Source organism: Rhinolophus sinicus, chromosome 13 (assembly GCF_057876585.1).
Source record: "Rhinolophus sinicus isolate RSI-liver-muscle chromosome 13, RSI-T2T, whole genome shotgun sequence".
NCBI classification, from domain to species: Eukaryota; Metazoa; Chordata; class Mammalia; order Chiroptera; family Rhinolophidae; genus Rhinolophus; species Rhinolophus sinicus.
Window position 1 is genome coordinate 3,101,636 of NC_142513.1, and position 20,401 is coordinate 3,122,036.

A 20,401-nucleotide genomic window follows, 5' to 3' on the forward strand; every position below is an offset into this window, starting at 1 on the left:
GTTTCCCTGTAGATGGTCGGTAGGTTTCAGATGTTTCAATGTCAGGGTGGCTTGGCCAGATGGGGAGGCTGCCCTCTCCTGTCAGGCCTGCCCAGGGCCGGGGTTCCCTAGGTTGACAAGAAAACACTCCCAAGTTCAGGCTTTAGTTTGCTACTTACCCCACTGAGTGGCTTCTACAAGTCCCTTCAACATAAAGGACTCTCCTTTGTCAAATGGGGATAAACACGGAGGATTAAATAGATACCATCTACCAGCACTTGTCACAGCCTAAGCCCCAAAATGGGAGCAACCTGCTAAAAACGATTAATATGATTTTCTCTTTTTTGCTTTTCCAAGTCAATTGGCTTTACCTCAGGCAGCCTGAGGTGTGTCTCTGCCTAAAGAGAGATGGTGACAACATACATGTTTACCTTCGTCACAGACGTAGCTGAGTCTTACATAGCGTCTATCCTGTACCAGTCACTGGTCCAACTGCTTTACCTGTATCAGGTCACCTGACCCACACAATGACCTGTGAGGAAGGCACCGCTCTGGTCCAGTGTGGGGAATGATGCCCTGACAGGTGGAGAGATTTACTCAAGGTCAAGTCGTTGGGAAGTGTATTCCTTTCGAAAGAAGGAAGACGGACAGAACCAGGTGAGATCCAGCCTCAAATATGCAAACAAGGATTTCTGGTCAGACAGACAATAATCTTGAGAGCAGATACTGTTGCTGAGAGAGAAAGGGTTTTTTTAAATTATCTTCTCTCTTTGTTTTATTGTTTCAGGCACCAAGGCAGGAGGACGTGTGCCTGGAGTTGGGTGGCCCTACGTCCAATGACTGGTGTCCTTAGAAGAAGAGAGGAGAGGATACAGAGGTACAAGAGAAAAGGCCCTGTGAAGACACATGGGACCACGGAGGCAGAGATTGGCGTGACGCGGCCACAAGCCAAGGGCCGGCCAGGGACCCAGAAGCTGCGAGAGGCAGGAAGGAGCCTCCCCCGAGCCTTCAGAGGGAGCACGGCCCGGCTCACACCTTGATTTTGGACTTCTGGCCTCCAGACTGGGAGAGAATTAATTTCTGTTGTTTTGTGCCTCTCAGTTTGAGGGACTTTGTTATGGCAGCCACAGGACACTAGTACAGAAAATAAAGAAAATGATGCCATTTTCCTAGCCCTGGAAGATGGTGAGGAGGGAACGGGTTACATGAGGTAGGCGAGCAGGAGAGTCAGGTTTCAATCAAGAGAGGAGAAGCTGTGGGGGCAACACCAGGGCTTGTCCCATCTCCCTATTGAAAAACTGTATGGAGACGTCCAGGGCAAAGCAAGGGTGAGCAGAGGGAGCCCCCACCCCAGGGAGCCCCCATGCCGAGGTCCTCCCATGGCCTAGATGGGGGTTGACTTAGAGCTCGCAGAGTGCTGGAAAGGGGCACCTAGTAGGAAGAATAGCTCTGTAATGAGAGCCCCAGCGTGGACCCAATGGATTGCCAGATGCCATCTTGAAGATGTGAGGGGCATGGTGGGAACAGAACGTGAAATGTGGGGACACAGGGGCCTGGACGTTTATTAAATTGGCTCCACACAGTGGTTAGGTTAAGGGAGATGGCTCTGGAGGCAGGGCCCTGCATTTACAGATGCTGTGACTTCCGATGACCTGCACAACTTCCTTGTGACTCAGTTTCCTCATCTGTAAGATGGGGAAATACTAGCACCTCCCCCATAGGGTTGTGTGAGAGTTAAATGAATTTTAAACAGGCCTGGCCCAAAGTACAAACTCAGTGAAGTCAACAAATACATGCTCGCTTTTTGAAAAATTTCCTCCCACTACCCAGGGAGTAGGGCTTTTGAGCAGATCCAGTCAGCTACAGGCAACGTAAAGGAACATTTTCTTTTCATATATCCAAGGTGCAGCATGAGCTATGTTTTCGGGCTGTGAAACTGTCTCTGAATTATTACATTTAACGGCTGTATACTATCAGTCATTGACCCAGGACGGCCAGTGTCCCAAACAGTATTCGGCAGATGGGAGGTGTTTAATAAATATTTGTGGAATGAATGAAGTGCAGTCTGGGGGAAGACTGTGGAGTCACTCAACCTGAGGTGAGGTTGAATTCAACCTCAGAGGTTGCCCAAAAAGGAAGACAATGTCCGTCGCTTGGCACTGCCCCTAGCCGTCAAGTCCATCAGCGTGTGGCAGCTAAAATGAGGAGACCTGAAGCCTTGGTCAGCGGAGCTCCCCTTGGCCTTCCCACCATGAGCATCTCACTGCTGATTGCAGTTCCAGTGTTTGCAGGGTTTCAGGTACAATGTGCATTGAATATGCAAGCCCCCTACTGCATTTGTGGATGAAACAAAGAAATAAGTTTCAACACCAAAGGAAAAACTGGCTGAGTTGGAAGTACTGAGAAATACTGTTTGTAGTGGCCAAAAAAGTGGTCTCAGTCCCTTACACCTCCCTGTTTCCACAGCCTTTGCAGGGGGACTTGCTGCTCTGCCCTTCAAGAGATGGAGACTTTTTATCTACCCCTTGATTCTGGGTAACAGAGTGGCACTAGCGATGGTGAGCGGGTTCCAAGACTAGGGCTTGGGACACGGGGTGCATCTGCTCTGCCTCCTCCATGAGAACAAGCCCAAGCTAGGGGACTGAACAATGAGAGGCCACATGGAGCCCAGACCAGCCATCCCCGGGGAGGCCCTCCTGGCCCAGCCAGTCCCTCCCACACTCACATGTGTAAGTCCAGCCAAGATAAGAAAAACCACTCAACTGAGTCTAGCCTAAAACACTGACCCATAGAATCAGAAGCTAAATAAATGGTTCTCATTTTAAGCCACTGTGTTGGGGGTTGTTTGTTAGATAACAAGAGATAACTGAACAAAGAATGTGGCTTCAGCATGGTACCTGACTAAAGAATTTTAAGGGTAATTTTGACCAGTGCTGATGTCTACCTTGCCACATCCCTCACGGGCTGTGACGCTACTGATAACCCACTTCTCACAGCGGACATTGCTGGGCTAGATAAATTCATTAGCATTGAAAGGGTCATTATTGCTGAGCCCCCTGGAAATGGCATTGTACTTTCTATTTTCCTCAAATATCACAAGGTCTTGACATGCTTCAGACCTGAGTTTCTTCAGCTTCCCTTTTTCAACCACTGGTCACCTTTCCAGCTCATTTGGTGTCCACAGGGCCTGTGTCTGCTGATCTTTACCCTCTGTTTTCTCACCCATTTCTTTGAAGGGCTTGGACTGCCCATAAATCTGCATTTTACCCTATAGCAAGATTATCTTCCTCTGTTTCTTGGGGCAAACCAGCTGAAGTACTTGCATATTTTTTGACACGCATTTTAATTCAGAAATGTTCTCTGGAATGCAAACTAACTAGCTAGGAGAGAGGCTGCGGGTCACTATTGGCAGAGAGAGTTGGCAGAGAGAGCGCCAACCCCCCTTGGCTTAGAGTACACTGAATGGTCGGCCATGATGTGTCACCTCAGCTGGGGGCTCATAAGAATGATCGAGACACTCACACTAACAAGCATTAGCTTTATTTAGTAAAGTATTTCAAACCAAAAGTGATAGACGAATTAGCACTCTTCAGAGCGACATTAAATGGAGCGTACGACTATCGTGGTTTCATTTCTACCTATTGATCTTTTCATCCACGCAAAGGTTTATGGAACACCGACGGTGTGTCACAAAAGAGCTCGTATTATGGAACTTGCATTCTAGTTAGGGAGACAGACAATTTTTTAAAAATAAGTTATATAATGTATCAGAAAATGGTAAGTGTTATGGAAGGAAAGAGAGCATGGTAAGGAAAGATGGTAAGGAAAGATGGTAAGGAAAGATAGGAGTGGGAGGGAGGGAGGTGGGAGAGGGACCAGGCAAGGAGGGAGGGCCGCTACTTTACACGGGACGGGTCAGGTGAACCACACTGAGAAGGTACTGTCTGAACAAACACAGGAGGCTAGTGACGGAGCGAGCCAAGCTGGTATGTGGGGGAGGAGGGTTTCAGGCAGAGGGAACACCCAGGAGTGTGCCTGGTGTGCGTGAGGCTTAACTAAATGTAAAGGAAATGCAGTCAGGGATGCCAGATGTCCAGCAATATTTTGTGATTCTTTCTGGAAAAAGCTTTTCGTTCCCTGGGCCTTTGTTTCCTCAATGGCAGGACAGGGCAGGAAAATGTCTGGGTACAAAAAGACCTGAAATTGTACGTATCGAGGCACCGTTCTTAGCTAAATGACAACCAAGAGGCCTGTCTTTCTTACTGCTGTGCCTACGACTCAGCTGCATGGCAGATGGAGAAAGCTCAGTTTACAGCTTTACTGCTGGCTGACAGACAAGCCTCACACAAAGGTGAGGATGGTCACCCAGGACCACCCCTCTTCCTCCACAGAACACAGGTTTGAAGGTGACCTCTGCTAGCCATCACGCACGCCCCAAAGGCAGCTCTTCCCATTAGGGGCCTGGAGGTATATCATGATCCCTTGCAGCTTAGAACATATCAAATCGTACCTAACACCACAATTCACAATCGCCTGGCAGGGTAGAAACAGATTTGTTTGTTTATGAAGTGAAATCACATAATTCAGAATATTGTCTTGGTGATGGCTATTGTTTTAGATAATTACATTAATTAGGCAGGGAAATAGCAAACAGATGCAAGGCTGAATTCAAGGCTGGGGAGGACAAAGAGTCCCAAATACTGACGGGATTCTGAGAATCACAACACTTAACCCCTACGTGTTAAACTGCCCGCTTTGGAAATGCAGCGTTTGGATGGACACTTTGTGAGTGCTCACAGTGTGTGCACGAAATCCAGTGCGCGGATGGGTTTTACTCGTAAAGGTATGGGAGTCTCGGTGAGGGCTGGGGGGTTTTCTTCAGTTTATTTTTTCAGTTACAGTTGACATATTACAGTTAACTAGGGCCTGCAAAGATTATCTTTTGGCTGCAGAGAGCTGACAAGAGATCACACCCCTCAAACTTCTCCATCTTTCAGCAATACCACCCTGCACTGAGTTTTGTTGTTGTTGTTTTTTTCATTAAGGAACAATTTACGTATAGTACTATTCATCCTTTTTAGTGTATAATTCTAAAAATTTTGATAAACAGATATAGTTGTGTAACTACCAACAGAGTCAAGATGCAAAGGAATACCTCCCCATGGCCCAAACTGTCCCATACCTCTTTGGTCAGCCCCTTCCTCCGCCCCTAGCCCCTGGCAACCACAGCTCCATCTCTGTGCCTGTAGTTTTGCTTTTTCCAGAATGTCATCTATATGGAGCTATAGCCTACGTCGCATTTTCAATCCAGCTTCTTTCTCTGAGCAGAATGCCTTTGAGATCCATCCAAGCCGCTGTGTATTTCAGCAATTCATCCCTTTTGATTGCTGAACAGTATTCAGGTATGTGGGTGTGGCACAATTTGTTTATCCACTTCCCTCCCTGCTGGATGGTATCTGAGGAGGCCTGTGCAGAGAGTCAGGACGTTCACTGCCCTCCAACAGCAATGAAACCACCCTCACCCACACTGTCAGTGGAAGTCACATGGGGAATAATCACAAGTCAGCCTATCTTTCTAAGGCTCTGCCATCTCCCAAGGGAGAGATCAGTGACAGCCTAGTGGGGAGCTACAACTACCACCCTCACCAAGCAGTAATGACAAGTTCCTCCTTGGGGGGTCAACAGAAAGTGAGTAAGTGACCTGGACCTCTAGCTACCCTCTTCTCCTGCCAAACAGCATCCAGAAACGCCAGCTGAGGCCGAAGGTTTAATCAATCCAGACTCTATAACATAGTACCCAAAATGTCCGAGTTTTCATTAAAACTCACTTCTACAAGGAACCAGGAAGAGCTCAAACAGAATGAATATAAGATAATCTGTAGATGCCTAGACCAAGACACAGGAGACATTGGGATTATCTGACAAAGATTTTAGAGCAGCCATGATAAAAATGTTTCGATGGACACTTACAAATGTGCTTGAAACAAATAAAAAATAGAAAGTCTCAGCAAAGACATAGAAAAAAAGAAAAAAATTTTAAAAACAGCCAAACGGAAATTTTAGAACTGAAAAATATTATCACCAAAATTTTAAAAACTCAACGATGGGCTCAACATCAGAATGGAGGGAACAACAGCAACAACAACAAATCAGTGACTTTGAAGACACAACAGTAGAAATTTCCCAGTCTGAACAACAGAGAGAAAATAGGCTGAAAAAATAAACAGAGCGTCAGAGACCGGTGGGACTAACACAAGCTATAGAATCCTGTCGTCAGAATCACGAACGGAGAGGGGACGAGGACCGGGCGAAAGCCGTCAAAGAAAATACGGCTGAAAACTTCAATTTGGCAAAAGGTATAAACCCATGGATTCAGGAAACTAGTGAACCCAAAACAGGATAAAATCAAAAAAATCCTCACCAAAATACATCAGAGTCAAACTTCTGAACTGTCAAGACAAAGAAAAAATTCTTGAAAGAAGTGAGAAAGAAATGACACTTTACCTAAAGCAGACAACAAATTCTAATGACAGCAGGTTTCTCATCAGAAACTTGGAGGCCAGAAAGAAGTGGCAAAACATTTTTCAAGGAATGAAAGAAAAGAATTGTCAACCCAAAATTTTACATCCAGCAAAAAGATTCTTCTTGAATGAAGGAGAAATCCAGACATTCTCAAATAACGGAAAACAAAGAGAATTTGTCACCAGCAGACATACCTTAAAGAAATGGGTAAAGGAAGTTCTCTGAACAGAAAGCAAACAATAAAAGGACACTTGGAACACCAAGAAGGAAAAAGAACTATGGAGAGAGTGAAAATATAGGTGAATGCAGTATTTCCTTTGGAATTTTCCAAATGACGTTTGATAGTGGAGACAAAAACAGCACTGACTGATATGGTTCTAAATGTATTAGAAGAAATTTGTAAGACAATTGTAAATGGGAGAAGGTAAAGGGAGGTAAAGTTTCTACATTTCACGCCAACTGGTAAATACTGACACCAATAGACTGTGATGAGTATAGCCACATAATTAATATGAGGCTATCTGAGGGAGTCTGCCTGAACCACAGACCACAAATGTGATCCCTCTGCAACCACACAGCTTCAGATTGGAGAGGATGTGTGTGCACCTCTTGTCAGTGACACTAGGGCCTTGTGCAGCCAAAGCACAGCCCACCTGTGGCTGGAGGTCCACACAGAGTGGCTGTTCCTTCTGCAAGCCCTACTTCCTACCACACAGCCCAGGAGCTCCGAAGGCTTGTGTCCCCACTATGCACAGACTCCCAAAGCACACCCACGGCTCCTGTTGTCCAGCGCCTGCTTTCTGCCCGCACTTCAGTGTCGCCTTTTGTTTGTTCAGCAATGCCAGACAAGGTCCAGTCTGGCTAACGCAGCCAACTTCTCTGCCCTTCGATGGTCCAACCACAACTTCTCCAATGAGATCTGTACCCCTTCTGAGGTTGCTCCTCCTCAAATACTCTCTCTCAATCTTAGGGTACCATATAGAGCTGCTTTGAGTCTTACAGTTACTCTTTTCTTACAGTTAATCGTGTAACTTACTGTGTGAGTTCTACCTGACTACACATAGGTTACTACAGAACTGGTGCTGGGAGGGGCCCAAGAGATGGATCCCTAAAGACGGGCTCTGGGGATTGACTTGATCAGGCCTTTGGACTTGAGTGCAATGCTGAGCTCCTTGCCAATGAGCAACTTGATGCTTGTAACCCATGACATGCAGGGGCATCACAATTAATCAGGCTATTACAGGTAGGTGATTGTGATAAAGTGCCGATCGCAGCACATGCCTCGGGAACTCAAGTGACTTCCACTCTTGCCCTGTGGCCGTAGTGATGACCATAAGGGCTGTGCTGTGAGATGAATTTTATTTTTTATTTTATCTTTTTTAGTGCCCTTGAGTGCTTACAGAGAGAAAATGACAAGCTCAGGTTCATTAACTCCCACTTCAAGTCATGGTCTGAGAATCAGACAGCCTTCCTGACAGTCCTAAAAGAATCTCTTATTTCTTACAGCCACAGGGCTGATGTTGCTGAAAATCAAACAGAAAACTTAATGGTGCAAGTTGCTGGATTAAAATGGCCGCCGACTCCACAGTCTCACCACGTATTTCATGTGAAAATTAGGACATTAATTGGGTGAGAGTGAGATCCGAATGAGGACATCTTATTGGACATAGAGGCATGGACACTGTTACCTCTAAATCACGTTGAGCCTCTCCTACTAGTAGCTTTGCCTCCTGTGTCCAAGAACACTAACCTTTCTCAGCCTCAGAACCCTGTGACACTCTCGCTTGGCCTAGATGCTTTGAAACGGATTGTTCGTTCTTGTCAGAACCCTCCACCACCCCGTTGCCAAAAGGCCCATAACTCAAGCCAAGTCTCAGCCTGATACAGGGGGACAGGTGCATCCTATAGCCAGGGAGGAAATAACTTACACACCAAAAAAGGGGGAGGCCCTTGCTCATGTCTGTCAGCAGAAACCTAGGGAACGCGTGTGGGGGGATGGATTCTAAGGGTGTCACACCGAGAGCGGCAGAAAATAACACCAGGGATTGAGCCAGGTTCATTGGCAGGGCTGCACTGAGGAAAGTTACTGGATTTAATGCATTATTTGTGCCACTGGACATGACTTTAACAGTGTACTAGGTTGGCCGACTGAATCCTGGACACAACAGTGACTTACATTCAATGAGGTTGAGATGCCAGTTTCCCAGGCAGGACGTGGAGGAAGGAGTCTTAGGTAACCAGGGATGCTGGACTGGGTGTATCGTGTGCAGCCGTCAAACTCCCCTCCCCCACTCCCTCAGTACAATCCTGAAGAAGACCCAGAGTATCTCTCTTCGCTAGGACATTGGCAATACATTAGTGAGGGGTACTTGCCTCCCTGAAGACTTTGTGGATGATCCTTTTTCAGGCCAAGATGGCTGGGAGAGATGTCACCCTTGAGAAGGACTCCCTGGTTTCAGTGGGATGACGGAATCCCAGAATCACAGAGGCCAAGTGGCAGCACTTAATTGTCAGAAGAAAAGTGGGCATGTCAACCACAGAACAAGAGGGCCACGCCAGACATCAGAATCCTCTGGCTCTGAGAGAGCTCCAACAGGAGCTGATTGGTCATGGTGTCCCCAGGACTGAAACGGGTGCTGAGCCCACCAGGATGATTGCTTGATCTATATACCAAGAAACGTTCTAACTGTGGTAGCCTGCAACCTGACTGAGTCACCAAATACAGAAACACAGACTTTCTTTCAGTTTTCAGACCTAAGTCAGTCCACAGACCCAGAGGCCTTTGATTGAAGAGAAGCCTGCGTCCCTTGAAAAAGGACCCTGTACTCTTGCCACAAAGACACACTATAAATCTTCCTCCTCGCCTTCCCTGAAGGGACCGATGGCCACATACTAGAGTGACTGTGATTTGGGGGGAAAAGTAAATACTCAGATTTTCCAGGGATTACTAGATACTCCAAGAGGTAAAGAACCCACAGCAGCTGAGGTTCTGCCCTGAGGGCGAGGGGCGTACGGGGTGGGCTGCTGAAGGAAGGAGTCGCAGCTATAGACCACATGCTCGGGCCAGTTCCAGAAACGAAGACGGGAGTGGCTTTGTGTGTGGTCTCTGTGCCCATTACAGGAATGGGTTTATTTACATGTACTAACCATTCTCTACTTCTTTATCCTTCACTTTCAAGTTTATACCTGCGTTATTGGAGGTGAAGTTCACAATGTAGCTTTCAAGGAACAGAATTTTCAGGGAGCCCCTGACTGGATCTGAGGGGTAATTGATAAAGCCCACGATGGATGCAATGCCTGGGTCTTCTTGTTTTGAATTCTGAGAACTTCTTCACTTGTTAGAAAGGGAGGGGGATCTGTTGTCTTGCTGTTTTAAGGGAGTCCTCGTGTGAATAAAAGGATATGTGTGGCAGCTGAGCAGCCAAAGGCATAGACTGTGTCAGTCATTAGTTCATTACCTCTGGACTCCAAATACACTTTTCAACATTTGCTGTATGATACACAAAGCAACTCCTTTAAGCTTTATCCCTTTAACGTGGTCACAACACCCAGTTTTCCCAATAAAAGGCGCTGGAAGGACATTCCAGGACGGAGTGGCTACCCGTGATTTCCAGCAGGAGCCAGAGCGAGGGTCAAACAGTACGGGTATGCGGACGTCTTCGCGAGCCTACCCCTGCCAACAGCCCCAGATGCAGCCCCTGTGTAACCTCGCCATCGTGGCCTGGCGCTGAGCTATCTGCAGCCCCCACACGGGGAAACCAAAGCTCCCGCTCTGCCTGGCCGCAGCCTGCCTGTGGCCAGAGGGTCGCCGTGGGTGTGCAGCAGCTCCTCTGCAACCCCATGCACAGCCCACCTGTGGCCGGGGCCTCCACAGAGACCCACTCCACTTCCCACCGCTGCAGCCAGCGAGCTCCCAAGGCCTCTGTCCCCACGGGTGTGCAGACTTCCGATGCACACCCACGTCTCCTGTTGTCTGTTGACTGCATGCTTCCTGCCTGCACTCCAGCTGCCTGTCACTTGCCCCCCAACAACAGAGACGTCCCAAGCTGGCTACACCAGCCAACTCCTGCTCTCTGGGGGCCAAACCACAGCTTTTCCAGTGGGGTCTGAACCGGTTCCAAGTTCTCTCTTCCTCTCAACTCTAGAGTTCTTATGGTCACTCCTTGCACTGTTAAAAATTCCTATGTTAAACGTCTTTTGTTGAACCTGCTCTGTGGTTTCTGCTTCCTGATTGGACACTTGCTGCATCAAGATAGATCATATCTTGGGCCATAAAACAAACCTCAGAAAATTTAAAGAACTGAAATCACACAGAGTGGGTTCTCTGACCATAATGGACTCACCCTGGAACTCAACAACAGAAAGATAACAGGAAAATCTCCAAACAGTGGGAAACTAAACAGCACACTACTAAATAAGCCACAGGTCAAAGAGGAAATGTCAAGAGTAACCAAAAAATACATTGAATGAATGAAAGTGAAAATACGACATCTTAGAATTGGTGGGACACAGCTCATCCAGTGCCGAGAGAGAACTTTGGGCGCTAAATGTTTATATTAGGAAAGAAAAGAGTCTTGAGTAAATAATTTAAGTGCCTACCTCAATAATCTAGCAAAAGAAAAGTATAGTAAACCTAAAGCAAGCAGAAGGAAGGACATAATAAACAAAAGAGAAGAAATCAATAAAATTGGAACAGAAAAATAATAAAGTCAATGAAAGAAAAGGCTTGGTTTTTAATAAGATCAATAAAATTGATCTTTAGAATCTCTACAAAGATCGAGAAATGAAAAATGAGAGAAGACAGAAATTACCAATATCAGAAATGAAACAAGGTATGCACTACAGACATCCAAAGGACACAAACCCTGCAGACATCCAAAGGACAATACAGGAATACTGTAAATAATTTTAGCCCTATAAATTTGATAACTTAGACTACATGAACCAGCTCCTCGAAAAGCACAAACTATCACAATCTACCGAATATGGAATACATCATGTGAATAACACTCTGAGTATTAAACAGACTGAATTTGTAATTTTCGAACTCCCAGAAAAGGAGTCTCCAGGTCTTGATGGTTTCACTAAAGAATTGTATCTAATCTTTAAAGAAGAATTCAACCTCTTCCAGGAAACAGAAGAGGAGGAAATAGTTCCCAATTAATTTTATGAAGCTAAGTATTACCCTGATGCCAAATCCAGACAAAGACAGTACAAAGAAAAAGAAAGAAAACTAAAGAGCAACACCTCTTGTGAAAATAGATGCAAAATCCTTCACAAAGTATTAGCAGATAGATTCTGCAACATAAAAAGAATTATAGATATAGACCATGACCAAGGGTCCCAGGGATGCAGCAACAAAATCCACCATATTAACAGAGTAAATAAGAAAAGTCACATGATTGTATCAATTGAGGTAGAAAAAGCTTTTGACAAAAGTCAACTCCTATTCATGATAAAATCTCTCAGAAAATAGAAATAGAGGGAAAGCTTCTCGACTTGATGAATATCCACAGGTAACATGATTCTTAATGGTGAAAACCTGAATACTTCTTCCCTAAGACTGGGAACAACACAAAGATGCCCCTCTTATCCAACATATTCCTAGTACTGGAAGTTCCAGCCAGTGTGATAAAGCAAGAAAAGAAATAAAAGACATACAGGTAGAAAGGAAGAAACAAAACTATCCTTATCTGCAGGTGGCATGATTGTCGATGTAGAAAATCCCAGGAAATCTACAACAAAACTTCCTAGAATTAATAAGAAAGTTTAGCAAAGTGACAGGATACAAGATCAACATGCAAATACCAATTCTCCTTCTATATACTAGCAATGAACAATTGGAAACAAAAATTTAAAATACAATGCCATTTGTAATCACTCAAAAAAAAAAATAACTTAGGTGAAAGTCTAACAAAACATGCACAGGACCTATATGCTGAAAACTACAAAACACTGATGAAAGAACTCAAAGAAAATCTAAATAAAGAGACATATTGTGTTTATAGATCAGAAGACTAAATATAGTAAAGATTTCAATTCTCCCCAAATTGATATACAGGCTTATTTCAATTCCGATCAAAATCCCAGTAAGAATTTTTATGGGCACAGACAAGATTATTCTAAAAGTTACACAGGAAAATAAAGGAATGAGAATAGCTTGATTTTGAAAAAGGATAAGAATATGGGAAGAATCAATCTACTTAATTTGAAAACTTATTACATAGCTATAATGTTCAAGACCGTGTCATCCTGGTAGAAGAATAAACATCCGTAGAACAGAAGTTAAAGAAGAAGAAGGAGGAGAGGAAAAGAAAGAGGAAGAGAGAAAAGAAACAGACCCACACAAATATGGCAAACTGACTTTTAACAAAGGTTCAAAAGCAATTTAGTGGAGAGAGTACAACGTTTCCAACAAATAGTGCTGAAGCAGTTGGCATCCATGGGCAAAAATAAATAAATTGCAACCTAAACTACACACCTTACTTACATAAAAATTAACACAAAATGTTAAAACAGGCTTCAATGTAAAACTATAAGGCTCTAGGAGAGGAAACAAATATATAGGAGAAACTCTTCAGGGTCTACAAAACAGAAAAGAGTCCTTAGACTTGACACCAAAAGCATGAGCCAAAGGGAAAAAATTGATAAATCAGACCTCATGAAAATTAAAAATATTTGCTCTATGAAAGCTTTGGCTTTTAAGAGAATGAAAATAGCAGCTACACACCAGGAGAAAATATTTGCAAACCACGTATCTGACAAAGGACTCCTATCTAGAATATGTAAAGAACTATGAAAACTTAAGATTAAAAAAAAATTCAACAACAATCCAACTAGAAAATGAGCCAAAGAAGATTTACAGATGGGAAGAGCACAAGAAAAGACATTCAGGATCGTTAGCCATTCAAGAAGTGCAAATTAAAACCACAGTGAAATACGACTGCACACCTATCAGAACGGCAAAAAATGAAAATCATGACAACACCAAATGCAGGGGAGGATGCAGAAACATTGCAGCTATGAATGTGAAGCAACACAGCCATTCTGGAAAAGAGTCGAGCAGTTTCTTTTCAAAAATTACACATGCAACTACCATTCAACCCAGGAATTGCAGCCTGGGCATCCGTCCCACAGAAATGAAAACTTCTGTTCACACAGAAGCCCAGACACGAGTGTTCCGAGCAGCTGTGTTGGTAATAGCCAAAAACTGGAAACAGCCCAGAGGCCCTTCAGCAGATGACTGTTTCAACCAATGGTGGTACGACCCTGTCATAGAATATTACTTAGCAGTAAAAAGGAGGGAACTATTCCGTATGGAGCCATTAGATCAGTCTCCAGAGACGTATGCTGAGTGAGAAAAGCCCATCCCAAAGGCCACACCCACTCTCTATGGCTCCATTTATATAGTGTGCTTGAAATGACCAACTATGGAATTGGAGAACAGCAGATGGTTACCCGGGGTGAGCGGAGGAAAGCGGGAGGAAAGTGAGTGTGGCCACCGGGGATCCCTGTGGTGACGGAAATGGTCGTATCTTGATGGTGTCAACACCAATATCCTTCCTCCTGGTTGTGATTTGCAAGATGTCACAACTGGAGGAACCTGGGGGAAATGGTACATGGGGTCTCTCTCAATTATTGCTCACAAGGGCACATGAATCTATAATGGTCTCAAGACAAAATGGCAAATTTATCAAAATCATAAATAGTAAATAAATAGATCAAAAGAAAGAGAATTGAAACAGGAGCAACCTTCCCAGCATGTGAGTGGATGTTATCGGATGTAGCATCTAAGGTTTCCCTAAAACCACGTCCCTGAGCCCCACTCAGCATATTTCATTTTCCTTGACTTTGTTTTCTTTGTATAGACTCACTTTTCCTTACGTGTCTTTATATTCAAAGGATGTTTTACATCACTACTGAGTAAGAAAAAGCTGCACTGCTGCTGTGAATACAGAGGGATCATAATAAAACTGCAGCTAAGGCTATGAAGTCCTGCGAAGACCTCTCCCTAGGTTGCAAACCAAAGCAGAAAAAAGACTTTCGACGGATACACCCCAAAAGGGCTCTGCAGATATTTCTGAACGTGAACATTCCAGGGTAGCTCAGCCATCATCTGGGTCTTTCGGGGTGACCCTGCTTATGGGGAACTGCTCCTATCAGACCATCCCCCTCCCCAGCTTCCCAGCTGAAGTGCAACCTTCATCCGTTGGCTTTCTCAGAATCTTCCCACACCCCCCAAGTTTGCCACAGAATCTAAGCACTTGCTCTAATTAATATCAGCCTTGTGGTCCTAAATGATTGATTTTTCCTGGGGCAATAGAATTAGGGTGGTTAAAAGGCACATTATTTTAAACGGGCCCTGACATTTATTCTGCTTTTCCCAGTCAGCTGATATTATCATTTTTCTAAGTTGCATCCTGTCCCCCATTGCATTGCGGCAGATAACATCTCTGGTTTCATTCTTACAGAAAGATTTGCTACGGGAACGGAGAAGAACATTACCTCCCAGAACATGGGCCCTGGGGCTTATCTGACAGACCCTCCATCTCCTAGCTATTTTGGATACTGGGAAACCAAATATGTGTATAAATACATGGTCCAGAGTCCATGGTCCCTTATAAATCTCATTGAAAAATGCTACCCTTGGGTGGTTGGTAAATGGGACCGCTATAAATAATATCTCTATCAAGTACCTTGATATTTAGATTATACTGTACATTTCGCTTTTCCAACTCTGGGGCTGACATAATTGATGTTTCTAACAAATTTACACCTTCGATTTAGTTAGGTACATCATCACAACAGAACACCGCTTACAAAGCACCACATTTTCTTACAGCTTGTTTTTATGTTTAGTACAACGTGGTTTGTGGACCTGGTGTCTGACAGCCATTATGAATTGCGGTAAATATTTTGACAAAAACCAACCATGGTGTTAAGCACACAAGAGAATTACGAAACTGGCTCAGACCCAGTTTTACGTAGCATTTTCTTGATAAGTGCGCACTTGAAGATAAATATATCATTAAGAACATAGGGTAAAAAAGAGTTTGCTTTTTTTTTTTTAAACTGACATCTTCTATATGCCTGTCTCGTACAGCATGTTACATACCTTTATGAAGAGAGATGTATTTTCAGCCGGTGATGCTCTGATTGAAACACAAATGGCCTGGCCTGAAACTGAGAAGACAGCGCAAGGTCCGGGAAAGACAGGGGCTGGCCACCTGGAGAGAAGGGGCTCCGTGCCCTCCTCCCTGCCTGTGTAGGGAGTTCGCGACTCTCAGCTGAGAAGGCCACCTTAGGCATCCTCCACTGGTCCCCAGTGCGCAGGCAGCATCTCAGGGGACAGAGACATGCTCCCGGCATCTTAGGAAATACAAGGAAAGAGGGTGGCCTTCCATGGCTTGGCCTTTGAGTCAATTCCGTCTCCAACTGAGAAATGCACCGTTCTCAGCAACCCGGAGGGGACTCAACAGAGATGAAACCTGAACCGGCTCAGAAATAGGAAGTCAATGATTGTCTATACATTACTTAATGTCACAGTAGGAACCCTTTGAAAACAGGAAGAGATAGATGCAGAGAGGGGAACCGCTTAGAGCCACAGCTCGTGACTTTGGCATAAGCGTGACTTGACTACGGATCTAAAAACCTGTAAACAGACCTCTGCCTGGGAATGGAGGTGTGCAACCCATTGCATGAAAGTTGAGGTTGTTCTGTACAGGCTGGTAAGAACTGGAGCCTGTCTGGTCATTTTCCTGGTCACAGGATTAGAAGCATCTGCAGAGTCTCCCCGTGAAAGCCTGGATGTTCCTGGGGGCCCAGAAGGAGCATCTACCTCCCTTGCAGCTGATGATGGCGGGAGGCCCCACAGGCTCTCTGTGAGGCTCTCTTTATTCACAAGTTTGACATTTGGTTCAATATGGAACTGCTTGCCTTAATTTTTATATTTAAGATACTGCCCTAAACTATGCTGTTGATGACTGAGCTTTGGGCGCCCCTTAAATTCTGCTCCTTCAGTGAGTTCCTCTCTCTCGCCACACGAGTCCTCACCCTGCTGTTTCTGACTTCGAAGGAGTGATGGAGAGTGAAAAACACAAGTATTCTAAATGACAGAGGCTGAGAGGCAGAACGGGTCTCTAACTCAGAACAGGAGCTAATGGCAAGAAACGCGTTTGGAGCGAGATGGGGCACCAGATGTGAAGCTGACCACACACAGTGGTGGTGTGTTAGCTTCTTTCAGCCAGTTTCCCGATGCTCTGAAATGTGCCATTTTTCACCAGTGATCCCCAGCTGGTCGTGGGTCTAAGCCTCATGTTAGCTAGATTGGGTTTGGGGCGGGGGGATTTCATGTGGCGCAGTGAGCTGAGCTTTGAAAGAACCCAGTTATGCAGACTCACGTGGCTTCCACTCCCCCTACCCCCACATCAATGGGCATGCACCTCGCTGGCTGTGCAAGCCTCAGGGAGCACGCAGCTGAAAGTGGACGAGAGACAGGTGCAGAGCCAGCGGTCACGCAACTCACCCATGTGAGTGAGTCTCCACTCACTGGCATGTGGGACACAATTCACTTCCAGGGTCCCTTCCCCTCCCCAGGGACCCTCAGAACCCAGCTACCAAGGAGTAAATGCCTGCCGGGCCCTGACACTGGCATCCATTCTGATGTATTGATACTTGCACCTCTCTCGCTGTTAAATATGATAAGAGCCATCCCAGCCATGAGACATATAAACACAGCATTATGGGAGCCCAGGAGAAGAGGAATTGGGGAGCCTTCCTGGAGGAAATGACAGATGAGCGGGGCATTGCAGGATGCACAAGAGTTTGATGGGCAGAAGCAGCAGCAAGAGGTAAACTAGGGAGGCCTGAAAATGTACGAAATGTGAAGACTTGTACGGCTCCACTGCCCCTGAAAGGGACAGGGCCATGAGGCAGCCATGGACCTGGGGAGAGACAGGGGGATACTAGAAACTCAGGTTGGTACCAGCCAACGAAACACCCACACTCATGCTGGAGAGATGGGCCTTCCCCTGGAGTGGGGGAGAAGCCTGAAAGCTAGAAGGCTGAGGAGCAGAGATCTACGGAAAAAGAGAGGCTACAGCAAAAAGGGGCGAATGAGGCTCCCCCAGGGGGCGGGGCCAGGTGGTTCCCAAGCTTGACTGAGGAAGTCCTCAGATACAAAATTGTCCCTATAGCCTAACAAGACCTGGATTTGCCTTTTTTCTCCCCCGTTGCAGCCTGAACGCACTTCATTAAGATAAATTAATGAAAAAGTTACCTCTACAAAAACTACTTTAAAAAACTCACCTTTGGAGTTGGTTAAAAATAAATTTATCGACAGGTGAATGGATACACAAAATGTGGTATTCATACAACGGACTATCATTAGGTCATAAAAAGGAATGAAGTGCCGATCCGTGCTACAGCATAGAGGACCCCTGACAACATGATGGTAAGTGAAGAGGCCAGACACAAAGGCCCCATGCTGTACAAGGCCACTTATCTGAAATGTCCAGGAGCAGCAAATCTGTACAGACAAGAAGCCTGCACAGGGGAGGGAAGGCAGTGAGCGCTAATGGGTACGAGTTTGTTTTGGGGGCGTAGAAGGTGTTCTGCAATGAGATAATAGCGATGACTGCACAACTCTGTGTATATACTGAAAACCAGTAAATGTTATAGTACGTGAGTTATATCTCAATATAATAAATAAATCGCTCCCCTTCCAATTTTTCTTAGCACCATGATGTAATTCAACTCTCCAGAGCATGCGACAGATAACCAATGAGTTAAGCATGTGGCAACAGTCACCACAGAAAAAGTCATTTTCAAAGAATGGTGAACTCGCTTTCTCGGGCCTTGTATTCCCAAGGAAACAAACAAAAACGGTATTACCGCTCCCTTGCCAAAAGCAAGGCTCATTTGGCAGAATTGCAGCCTGCAGTGACTGTTCTTTACAACAAAGCTATTTCAAAGAAAAAGCAGCAGAGCCAGGAGAAGACGTCAGACATTCTGTGTGTCCACGTGAGACCAGGTGAGAGGAATAGCGGGGCCCAGGGGCCATGCCGCACATCCCTTCATCCCAGCAACACACATTCCTACAGAGAAAGCCATGGCCACAGGAGCTCGATGAACCTCTGCCTTTGGGGTTTAGTCCAAGGGACCTTCCCCAGTCCCCCAATGTGCAGTCACGTGGCAGAGAGCCACAGGGAGAGGGGCTGGCTGCAGCCAAGTTCAAGTGCAGCCACCTGGCTCCCCCAGGGCTAAGGCTGTGATGAGCCTGTGCAGGAAGCCTGGGGCCCAAGGACCTGGTGCAGCCTCCCCAGCAAGCAGGGCACTACGCTCCGCAATGCCTCAGATGAGTCAAATCGATAGTGACTGCAAGACAAGTCTCTCTGGCATGTCCCCAGGGGCTGTCCCTGTCCCCACATCCTGCTGCCTGCCTTTATTCCCCTCCCCCCACCTCCAGTGGCCCTCTTCAAAGCACTGAACTGAGTCTAGCACAGCGTCATGGTCCCCAAAGCATGATAAATAAATAAATAAATAAATAAATAAATAAATAAATAAATAAATAAATAAATGACAACGGGTAGATACGTTCACTTGTGTCTTTGTTTCAACACTCTTGTACACACCATGGACACAACTGGTGAAGGACCAAGACGGGGCAAGACCAGTCAAGACAGGCTGCCACCCCTCCTCGGGCGACTCTCCGAGATGGATGCTTGGAGCATGGCTCTCGTTCTGCATGACCACCCCTTCTCGGGTTAGCTGTCCCATCTGTCACGGTGGCTGCTCAGGCATTCCTCTCTGTCCCCTGCCAGGTCCTCACGCACACCCCACCACATGGTGGGCTCAGTGCTGGGCACAGAATCAGCCCTCGGTCAACATCTGCTGAGTGACAAAACTATCAGATTCCTCACTCCCTGAGTGAACCCAGACCTTTCATTGAGAGACCGACAAACTCACAAAGCAGCGGGGCCTTGCCTGACCTGGCAAACCTCATCAGTGCCCCACTTCGGCCTCTAATCAAACTCAGGGCCCTGGGGGTGGGGGTGGGGGTCAGGGAGGCAGAGGGACATGGCCCCCTGTGGGGCTGGACACTGCTGTCCCTTGGAGCACACACTCAGATTTTCGTTTAAGCCAGTGCCCTCTTCGGGTTCAGTTGGCTCCTCCTCGAGCTCTCACTGTCATCCACGTGTGATGAGCAATGCGCTTGAGCCTGTTGGAGCCCTGGAGAAAGGAGCGCCCCACAGGTAGGTGACATTGTACTGCTGGCTGCTCTCATTTTGTACAGACAGAAAAGTTCCCCCCTCCCCGAAGAGTAATTGCACAAGTGCCCCATGCAATTATCCAACGGCACGTCCTCAGAGCCACTTAAACAATGTTTTTATTTAAAACATGATGCATCCAGCCAGGTTTTGATTATCCATGGTAATGGGGGTCAAGGGTCGGCTGAATAATTGAAATGGAAACTTTATTTCCACCGAGAGTTTCCTCCACCTCCTTCTTCCTTCCGCTCAGGAGAGAGGCGCTGTTGGTTTGTGGAAGTCCCCATCCTGGGGCCCCCCCAGGCCTTTGTGACTGGCTTTGTGGGGGACGCTGAACACCGCCCTTCCCTTCACTGGGGCTGTGAAGGGAAGGGGCTGGACACAGCGTGCCTTGTTCCTCGTCACCAAGCTGCATGTTATCTTCACTGATATTTATAACGTATTTCTTCACATTGACTTGCTCTTGTCACTCAATTTGCCCCAAGCTGTAATCACAGTTGACGTGGTCATAATGTATTTTTGTAACAGCCATTAAAATAACTGCCTAAGTATTAACTTTTTTAAAAAAGTGTTATCAAAAGATACCACCTGACTTGGGTACTAGAGGAGAAAGATAACCCTCAGAGAAGTAC

The 20,401-nt window shown here is 45.9% G+C and overlaps 1 protein-coding gene across 3 annotated transcripts in view; it reads right to left on the reverse strand.

Moving 5' to 3' along the window:
• Positions 1 to 20,401, reverse strand: part of ZNF831 (zinc finger protein 831) — a 99,746-nt gene that overhangs the window by 69,482 nt on the left and 9,863 nt on the right. Inside the window, exon 1 of one of the 3 annotated variants that reach the window (XM_074317338.2) lies at positions 15,617 to 15,989. The exons of the other annotated variants lie outside the window; for them this stretch is intronic. The gene's annotated coding sequence lies outside the window, so the exon portion shown is untranslated. Of the gene's footprint in view, positions 1 to 15,616; positions 15,990 to 20,401 lie in introns of those variants that run through there. 3 annotated transcript variants of the gene reach the window in all.